We start from the raw sequence: 9,927 nt of genomic DNA, 5'->3' as shown, positions 1-9,927 counted from the left end.
ATCCATTTTATCTAAGTTATCCAATCTGTTGTCATAAAATTGCTAATAGTATTCTCTTGCAACCCTTTTTATCTCTGTGGAATTGGCATTGCTATATTTATTTTTGTTTCTGATTTTAGTAATTTGAAGCTTGTTGTGGTTTATATAGGAGATCACACATGAGACAAACCAAATGTTCAGAGGAGAAATTATTAAAATATGAAAGATGTGGCCTCATCAGTGGATTGAGCCACGGATGGGTTGTCTGGGTGACTATAGGCAGGTAGGGTGTGGCTGGAGGGAGTAGGTCAGGGGGGGCATGACTTTGGGGTTTATGTTTTGTCCCTGGTGAATGGTACCCTTTGCTTGCCACATTCTGAGCCACATTTCCTCCCATTCTTCTATCATGATGTTCTGCCTCTTCTTGGGCCCAGAGCAATGGAGTTGACCAACCATGGATTGAACCTCACAAATTGTGAACTGAAATAAACTTTTCCTCCTCTACATTGTTGTTGTTGGGTTTTTTGGTCACAGTGAAGAAGATGCTGACTAAAACCAAGTCCACCTCTTTTTTTCCTTAGTCCATCTAGCTTTTGTGGGTCACTTTCATTGACCTTCTAAAAGAAGCACTTTTTTTTTGGTTTTGTTGATGTCTCTAATTTGTTCATCTCCACTCTAATCTCTTATTGTCTTCAATCTTTTATCTTTGGGCTTTTTGTTCTTCCAGTTCCTTAAATTGTAACGGTTGGGTATTTCTTGTGCGTTCAGGGAACACGTATAGCTGTATATTTCCTCATTAACACCACTTTCACCATATCCCATCCATTTTGGTATGTTTTATTTTTATTTTTATTTATATCTAAGTATGTTATTGTTATCTTTATGATATCTTCTTTGATGCATTGGTTATTTAAGAGTGTGTCAACTTCTACTATTTTGTGAATTTTTTAGTTTTGTTTCTGTCTTTGGTTTATAACTTCATCCTGTTGTGGCTGCAGAAGATTCTTTGTCTAACTTCTAACAGTGAGACTGACTCTGTGGCCTACCAGACGATCTAGCTGGGAGAATCTCCCAAATGCACTGGAGAAGAGCTTCTATTTTGCTATTAGGTAGAATGTTCTTTATGTGTCTTGGATCTAGTTGATTTATTACACTACTCATGTCCCCTATTTCCTTGCTGATCTTCTGTCTGCTTGTTTTATTATTGACAGCGGTATATTAAACCAAGGAGTGGGATAGCTGGATCAAATGGTGGATCCATTCCAGGTTTTCTGAGGAATCTGCATATTGCTTTCCAAAATGATTGCGCCAATTCTCAGTCCCACCATCAAGATATGAGTGTATTTTCCCACACAACCTCACCAATATTTATTATTTTCTATATTCTTGATAATTGCCATTCTGGCTGGAGTGAGATGAAATCTTAAAGTAGTTTGGATTTGCATTTCTTTAATTGCTAGAGATGTTGAACATTTTTTCATATATTTGTTGATAGATCATATTTCTTCCTCTGTGGAGTCATCTGTTCAGTTCCTTAGCCCATTTATTGATTGGGTTATTTGGGTTTTTACTATTTAGTATTTTATTATTAATTTTTTATTTCCTTTAATTAGTTTTACATGACAGTAGGGTGCATTTATGCACTTTGATATATCATACATAGATGGGTTATAATTTCTCATTTTTCTAATTGTACATGTTGTAGAATCACATCTGTCAAGCCATCATATATATGCATAAGGTAATAATGTCTGTTTCATTCTACTGTCCTTACTATTCCCATATCCCCTCCCATCTCTTCACTCCTTCTACTTAATCTAAGGTAACTCTATTCTTCCTTAGTGAATTTTTTTACTTATTTCTATATCCTGGAGATTAATGTTTTATATAAGGTGCATGTGGTAAACATTTTCTCCCATTCTTAAGGCTTTCACTTCACATTACTGATTACTTCCTTTGCTGAGAAGAAGGTTTTTAGTTTGATGTCATCCCATTTATTGAATCTTGGTTTTACTTTTTGTGCTTTAAGAGTCTTGTTAAGGAAGTCAGTAACTAAGCCAACATGATAAAGTTGTGGTCCTACTTTTTATTCTATTAGGCACAGGGTCACTGTTCTAGGGCCTAAGTCTTTGATCCACTTTGAGTTGAATTTGATGCAAGGTGAGAAATAGGAGTTTAATTTCATTTTGCTAAATACAGATTTCCAGTTTTCCCAGCACCACTTATTAAAGAAGCTCTCTTTTTTTTCCAATGAGTATTTTTGGTGCCTTTATCTAGTGTGAGATAACTATATTTATGTGGTTTTGTCTCTGTGTCTTCTATTTTGCACCATTGGTCTATGTGTCTGTTTTGGTGCTAATACCATGCCATTTTTGTTACTATGGCTCTGTAGTCAAGTTTAAGGTCTGGTATTGTGATGCCTCCTGCTTCACTCTTCTTTCCAAGGATTGCTTTGGCTATTCTGAACCTCTTATTTTTCCAAATGAATTTCATCATTGCTTTTTCTAGTTCTATGAAGAATGTCATTGGGATTTTAATAGTAATTGCATTAAATCTGTAAAACACTTTTGGTAGTATGGCCATTTTGACAATGTTAATTCTGCCTACTCAAAAGCATGGGAGATCTTTCCATCTTTTAAGGTCTTCTTCAATGTCTTTCTTTAGTGTTCTACACTTTTAATTGTAGAGTACTTTTACCTCTTTTGTTAGATTGATACCCAAGTATATTTTTGAGGCTATTATAAATGGGGTAGTTTTACTAATTTTTCTTTCAGTGGACTCATCACTGATGTATAGAAATGTGTTTGATTTATTTGTGTTGATTTTATATAGTGCTACTTTTCTGAATTAATTTATTAGTTCTAGAAGTTTTCTGATGAAATATTTTGAATCTTCTAAATAAAGAATCATGTCATTGGCAAATAGTGATAGTTTGAGTTCTTCTTTTCTTATTCATATCCCTTTAATTTCTTTCCTCTCTCTAATTGGTTTGGCTAGAATTTCAAGGGCAATGTTGAATAAAACTGGTGAAAGAGGGCATCCTTTTCTTGTTCCAGTTATGAGAGAGAATGCTTTCAATTTTTCTCCATTTAGAATGATGTTGGCCTTGGGTTTAGCATAGATAGCTTTTACAATGTTGAGTCATATTTTTTGATAGTCTGTTACTAGGTGCCTAAATGTTTATATTGCTAAAACTGTACTGAACTGTTTATTAATGTGTAATGTTCCTCTTTGTTTCTTGTAACCCTTTGTGATTTCAAGTCTATTTTGTCTGATACTTGTGTGCCATCTCTTCTCCTTTTTGGTTTCTATTTGTAAGGAATATCCTTTTCCATCTTTCAACTTTCAATCTATTTATCTTTGTATCTTAAAGGCAGCATGTAGTTAGATCAACCATTCTGTCAACTCTGCTTTATGATTGGAGAGTTTAATATGTTTACACTTAAACATTTACATTTATAGTAACTAACAATAATGAGGCACTGACTATTTTTATTTGGCTATGTTTTCAATCTACCTTATAGCTTTTTGACCCTCATTTCCTGTGCTATTGTTTTCTTTTGTGTTTCATTGATTTTTTGTGATGAAATGTTTAAATTTATTGCTTATTTTCTTTTGCGAAGGTACTTTACCTATTTGTGGTTACCATAGAACTGATACTTAACACCCTTAGTTTAAAATGCTCTAATTTGAATTTATATAGGCTTAACTTCAATAACATTCAAAAATGTTGCTCCATCAATGGCTCCATCCCTTCTTTTCAGTTATTGTCACAAAATCAAATCTTTATATGTTGTGTGTCCCCAAACATAAGCTAATGATTTCTTGTGTGTGGAGCTGGGGATTGAACCCAGGGCCTTGTGCATGCAAAGCAAGCACTCTACCAACTGAGCTATATCGCCAGCCCCAAACCTAATAAATTTTTAATGTTAAGTCTGTTAAATTATGTTGAAGACAAAAGGTATAGTTATCAATAATTATTACAGTAGTTTTATGATTTCTATGTGACTTTTACTGAGATCTTTATTCATTTGCCTTTAAGTTAATGTCATTTTTAACCTTCAGGGATTCCTTTGAATATGGTAGTTCTGACACTGGAGGTCTAATAACAATGAACTCACTCAGGCTTTGTTTATTTATGAATGCTTTTATTTTTCCTTTACTTTTGAAAGACAGTTTTGCCATGCATAGGATTCCTGGTTGAAGAAGAAACTTGAAGAAGATTAGCTCTCTGAATTTGTATCTTCCCCTGCACATGTATGTGTTTCTAATTTCTCCCATATTTGCAGTTGCTTTTGAAAGTTCTAGTACTCAAAATCTGGCTCCCAAAGAGGGGAGGGAGGAAGGTGGAGGAAGAGAAAGAGAGAGAGAGAGAGAGAGAGAGAGAGAGAGAGAGAGAGAGCGCAGAAATGAGGGGAATAGGAAAAATACACCACAAGTGTTGCAGATCTTTTAGAATTTGTCTAGCAGGCTTTGTGACTGCTGCCAGAAGAGCCCTTACTAAATTAATTACCTAATTAATTAATTTAAAAAATGGTTCCAGACTTATACCTTTCCTGGAACTCAGTTAAGTTAGTGATGGAAAGTCTTACGATAATGTGGGAAGATGCAATGACAATGACACCTGTCCCATTGTCTGATTCTTTTTTTGCCATTATACATAAGCTCTCTTTTTTTGCATACAATTCTTAATACACCTCTATGCCACAATTTATCATATCTCTGTTTGTATATAAGGTATATTAACACCAAATTCACTTCTTCATACATGTATTTTGTATAATGATGACCATCACCTTCCACCATCCTTGCTATTCCCCTTCCAGCTCCCTTTCCCTCCCACCCCTATTCCCTATCTAGAGGTAATCTTCCTCCCATGCTCTTTCTCCCTGCCCCACTTTGAGTCAGCCTCCTTGTATCAGAGAAAACATTCAGCATTTGTTTTTTGGGGATTGGCTAACTTCACTTAGCATAATCTTCTCTAATGCCATCCATTTACCTGCAGATGTCATGATCTTATTCTTTTTTAGTGCTAAGTAAAATTCCATTGTGTATAAATGCCACATTTTTTTATCCATTCATCCACTGAAGTATATCTAGGTTGGCTCCACAGTTTAGCTATTGTGAATTGTGCTGCTATAAACATTGATTTGGCTGTGTCCCTGTAGTATGCTGTTTTTAGGTCCTTTGGGTATAGTCCGAGAAGAGGAATAGCTGGGTCAAATGGTAGTTCCATTCCCAGCTTTCCAAGGAATCTCCATATTGCTTTCCAAAATGGCTGCACTAATTTGCAGTCCCACCAGCAATGTATGATAATTCTGTGATCAGAAGCAGCCAAAGTGGTCAGAGCACAAACCTTTCATATTTGAAGGACAAGACTCTTTCCTCTGGAATCACTGTGTAGGAAGCTGATGGTTATACTAATAACTGAAATTGACCAAAGTTGGCTATAATTTTCCCCCAAAAGTTGCAAGTTTTATGTAGACTCCAGAATTCCAAAATCATCCCATCCAACAGATTATGCTAATGCAATTATTTAGTACATAGGGAGATGGATTTCTGGCATGTCTTACTTGGACATCTTCCAAGAATCCTCTTGATAGCTTTAAAACTCAAGATAATTTTGACTTCTCTTCAAGATGAGAAGATCTGACAATACTGAGAGTATATGATCACGGGACAGCCAGCATCTATAGATAAGTATAACTGGTTACAATGAGACATATTACCTGATGCACAGCCAATTACATTACTTTACATTTCTTTCTGGGCTGTGTATGTGGCCAATAAAGAATGTGGTTATAAATGTTCTCAGAAGGAAGAAATATTTACCAAATAGGTCTTTGATAGGCAGAATTTTAAGATGGCCCTCAAGATTAAAATCTCTGATGTACAAATGCCTCTTCCCAGTTATCCAATCCAACACTAATCTATGTGCTGTATGAAGATATTTTGTAAGTGGAGCTACATCACAGATCAGTTGAAGAAGAGATCATCCTTGGTAAGCCAGATCTAACTGAGCTCTTGGAATTGTGGTTGGGCTCCTACCTGTAGAAGAAATTTGCCGATGGAAAAGGCTACAATTGTGAGGGAGATTTTTCTATTGCTGGCTTGAAGATGGAAGGTTCCATGTAGCAAAAAATGTGGGTGAAATTGAAGAGCTAAGAATGATCTTCTGGCTGACAACCAACAAGAAACTAGGGATTCCAGCTCTACAATTGCAAGAAATTGAATTCAGCCAACATGTAAATGAGCTTGGAATCAGATCCTTCCTAGAGGTTCCAGAGAGAGACAGAGTCTGACTTTTAAGACCCTGAGCAGAGAACTCAATTGCTGTGAGCTAATAAACAGGTGTTGTTTTGAGCCTCTAAATAGCATGGTATGCAGCAACAGAATACGAAATAAGCTGTAATTTTTATCAGAGATAAATAGCTGAAAGTTTTTACAAATAATTTCTGTTCTTTCTCTCCCACCACTATTTCCTAATTCAGTAAAAACACTGTTTTTTTTAATAATCCAGTCTTCGGGAGCCACAAGTTAATGGTGCAGACGTGGCCAAGGCCACAAAGCTCACCACACATAACCAGACCTGAAAATGGCACAGGAATGCCATTCAAGAAGGTATCAAAAAAACCCAATCACAAAGAAATGAGTCCTTTAAGAGGGTGGTATCCCAGTTCCTTAGGAACATGGGCTTTGCCAGGAAGCACAACCACCATCAGTGGATAAATGGATAAAGAAAATGTGGTATAGACACATAATGGAGTATTATTCAGCCATAAAGAAGAATGAAATCATGGCATTTGCAAGAAAATAGATAGAGTTGTCAATCATCATGTTAAGTGAAATAAGTCAGAGTCAGACAAGTATCACATATTTTCTTTCATGTGTGGAATCTAGGGGACAAAAAAAGACAACATGAAAGTAGAAAGGAAACTGTCAAAGAAGACAAAGGAGATCAGAGGGAGGGGAGAAGGAAAGGGAAGAAAAAGTAATGGGAGTAGATTTGATCAGAGCTTGTTATACTGGTTACATGCATGTTGGAATACGACACAATGAAACCTATTATTCTGTATAATTAATATGCACTAACTATAAAATAATAAGAAGCACAGCAAGAAGGACCTTAAGAAGATTTAAGCCAATAATGACAAAGCCATGAGAACACAGGCCAAAACTATCAAGGCCCTTGTAAAGTCCAAGGAAATTCAACCCAAGGTCTCCAAGGGTATAATCCACAAGCTCCATCAACTGTCCATATGACCACCCACACCTCAGAACCCGTGCTCTCACACGCATTGCCCAGGGTCTCAAGATCTGCTGGCCAAACCAGGGCCCAGTTTGCAGCTCCAGCTGCATCTACATTTCTGGCTCCAGCTCAGACTCCTAAAGGTGCTCATGGCATCCATGAAGACTCCATAATAAAGACCTCCATCTCAACCTTCATGAGAACAGAAGGGCAAGTATGACCCCAGGCTCCATGTGCATGGAGCTGGTGTTCTCTTAGGATGTTTGTACAAATAAATATGAGGCAGGAAAAAAAAAACAAGAAAAAAAAAATAAGAAACACTAGTCTTAAGTGAGTGTAGTTTTATCTACAGACCTCACCATGAACATTTGCTTTTTAACAGAGTCCTTTGATCTTTGGAGGTACAGTTGTTTCAACCAACATAATATATAAATAAAAGTAGACATTCTGGTATTTTTTACATGATTTTCTAGGTTTGTATTACAAAGTGAAGAGAAACATTTGTATAAAACTAACTGATTCCATCTAGCGTAAGGTAAAAAATATCTTGAATGGCCTGTCCACAAAATGGTTCTTCTAATTCTATGACCTTCTTTCCCTGGGCATGCTCTTTCTGCACACGAATTGCAGAGCACCTTAAGGTGAAATTACAAAGATCCCTGTTGAAATGACTCCACAGTCTATCTGAAAAGAGCTGTTCAAACCACAGACTGTTTTGTCTGATGTTCTCCTGGGTCCAGGATTAGAGAGCCCCCTGGCATGTCCATTTGGGTTAAGAACATTAAAAAAGAGAGAGAGAGAAAGAGAGAAGAGAAGACTCCTGGCCTCAAATGAATGTGCTTTGAAGAATTTTTCACCCAGAAAGGCTGCAGGAGTGGAGATGACAGCTCTAACAACACAAGTCGGCTGCCCATTTCCAGATGATAGTTCTTTTACACATTTCTGCCAGCTGCTGATTGGTAGGTAGTTTCAAGCAACCTTGAAAGGCATCTCCCCACATGGTCTAAGAAATATGTGTGGGATTTTTCCTGGGAAATATATGTCATACAGATGGGAGGCAAACTTGAAAATATTAAGAATGGCTTCCAAACATCCGGTACCAATTCCAAAGGCTAAAGTCTTGGTTCTGTGATTATAAAATTCGGAGGGACAATCAACCAACATGGGCAGTAAATTCAATATAATACTTCTTGATGTTCATAGGGACATAAGGAAATGACCTAAATAAATAAATGTTTCCTTTCATTTCTCGTTATAGAGGAGAAGCAAGAAGGTAGAGAGGAATAAGAAGTTTGAGAAAGAGGAGAAAGGGTGTCCCTGTCCCTCGGGGAATGTCTCCTGGACAAGGTAAGTTTCCCCTGCTGGTTCTGTGGGGTTTTTTCAGGCTGTACTCTCCAAACTCAGCACTCGCCCCCCCGCCCTTCATTTTTAATGTTTATTAAATTAACTGTTCACCTCTAACACATTGTTAGTTGCATGAGGACAAGAGATTAGTTTGTTTCACCATCTTTATAGTGCCAAGAGTCAAGTAGCTTAAGTTCCCCCAAAAGCAGACTGTGGGACAAGGCTGTGAACGCAAGGAGTTTGTTATCTGGGAAGTGATTCCAGAAGCAGAGGATAGATAGAGGGAAAGAGAGATGGGAAGGAAAGCAGCCTATCCAGGGTGTAAGAGAGAGCAGGTTAGGTCTATAGGCAACTGGAACTCAATCCTCTGGGAGCCAGTGCAGAACATGCCTCAGAGTCATCCCACAGGAAGCAAGGAACTAGACTTCCAACTCTTTCCTGTCAATAGAAGAAGGCTGCTTGCATAGGGCATGGCTCCCAGGTACATCCAGCATGGCCCACCTAAAAAAAAAAATCGCTCAGACAGGAATGCTTGGAGGATTCTTGCAGCATGACACTGTTCGTAGGAAGGATGAGTATTAAGGGGAATATGGACTAATCAACAGTCCAATAGACATTTGTTGAAAGAATAAATGAATGTATGGGAAAGATTATTTATTTTGGTTTAACTCCTTTTAAGATGCTTTGGTCTGTTATGTATATTGCTCGGATCTTTTTCTTTACTTATGGAGATATAATTTCATAAAGGGCACAAAGTAACCCCAATATTAAATGTACAGTTCAGTGGTCTTTACCCATATAAACACCCAAGAATCCCCACCCAATCAAAATTTTAATCATTTTTATTACCCAGTTAGGGTCCCATATGGCCTTCCCTAGGCAATGACAACTTCTACCCTGAAATAATCACCACAATAGTTTTTCCTGTTCTTGAATTTACTACAGAGGGCTATAAACACTACATTTCATTCTTTTCTGATTTCTTTCACTCAAGGACACTACAGATCCATATGTGCTGTTGTGAGTACTGGTTAGTTAGTTTTTTTTTTTTTAATTCCTGCACAGTGTTTAACAAACTTGATTTTGCAGTAAAAATTTGATGAATAAGTGAATTTCTGAGTGACATCCAACCTTCCCTCCTGGCAATGCCACAAGGCACATCATAAGTTCCTGGTATTCCATTATGGGAAATTCTCAGTTCCTGCCACCCCATAGCATGGTATCAGGGAATTATACCTTCTTCCTGGTCAAAGGCAGCTTTATCCTTCTCACAGTCATGAATCAGAGAGTTTTAAGTGGCCTATCCAAATTGGTTTGAGCATGGAGGAAGAGGAGCTAAATTTTAAACCCAGCTC

At 37.2% G+C, this 9,927-nt stretch overlaps 1 non-coding gene across 1 annotated transcript; it reads left to right on the top strand.

Annotated features, from left to right (window-relative positions):
* The first annotated feature begins 4,415 nt into the window (after window positions 1-4,415).
* LOC124089575 (U7 small nuclear RNA) lies at window positions 4,416-4,478 on the top strand. The gene has a single exon (XR_006850798.1). It is a non-coding gene; the product is annotated as a U7 small nuclear RNA (small nuclear RNA).
* Window positions 4,479-9,927: the final 5,449 nt, after the last annotated feature.

Source organism: Marmota monax, unplaced genomic scaffold (genome assembly GCF_021218885.2).
Source record: "Marmota monax isolate L192 unplaced genomic scaffold, Marmota_monax_Labrador192_F-V1.1 WCK01_AAM20220418_F8-fsc00005, whole genome shotgun sequence".
NCBI classification, from domain to species: Eukaryota; Metazoa; Chordata; class Mammalia; order Rodentia; family Sciuridae; genus Marmota; species Marmota monax.
This window is presented reverse-complemented; position numbering and strand designations above follow the sequence as displayed.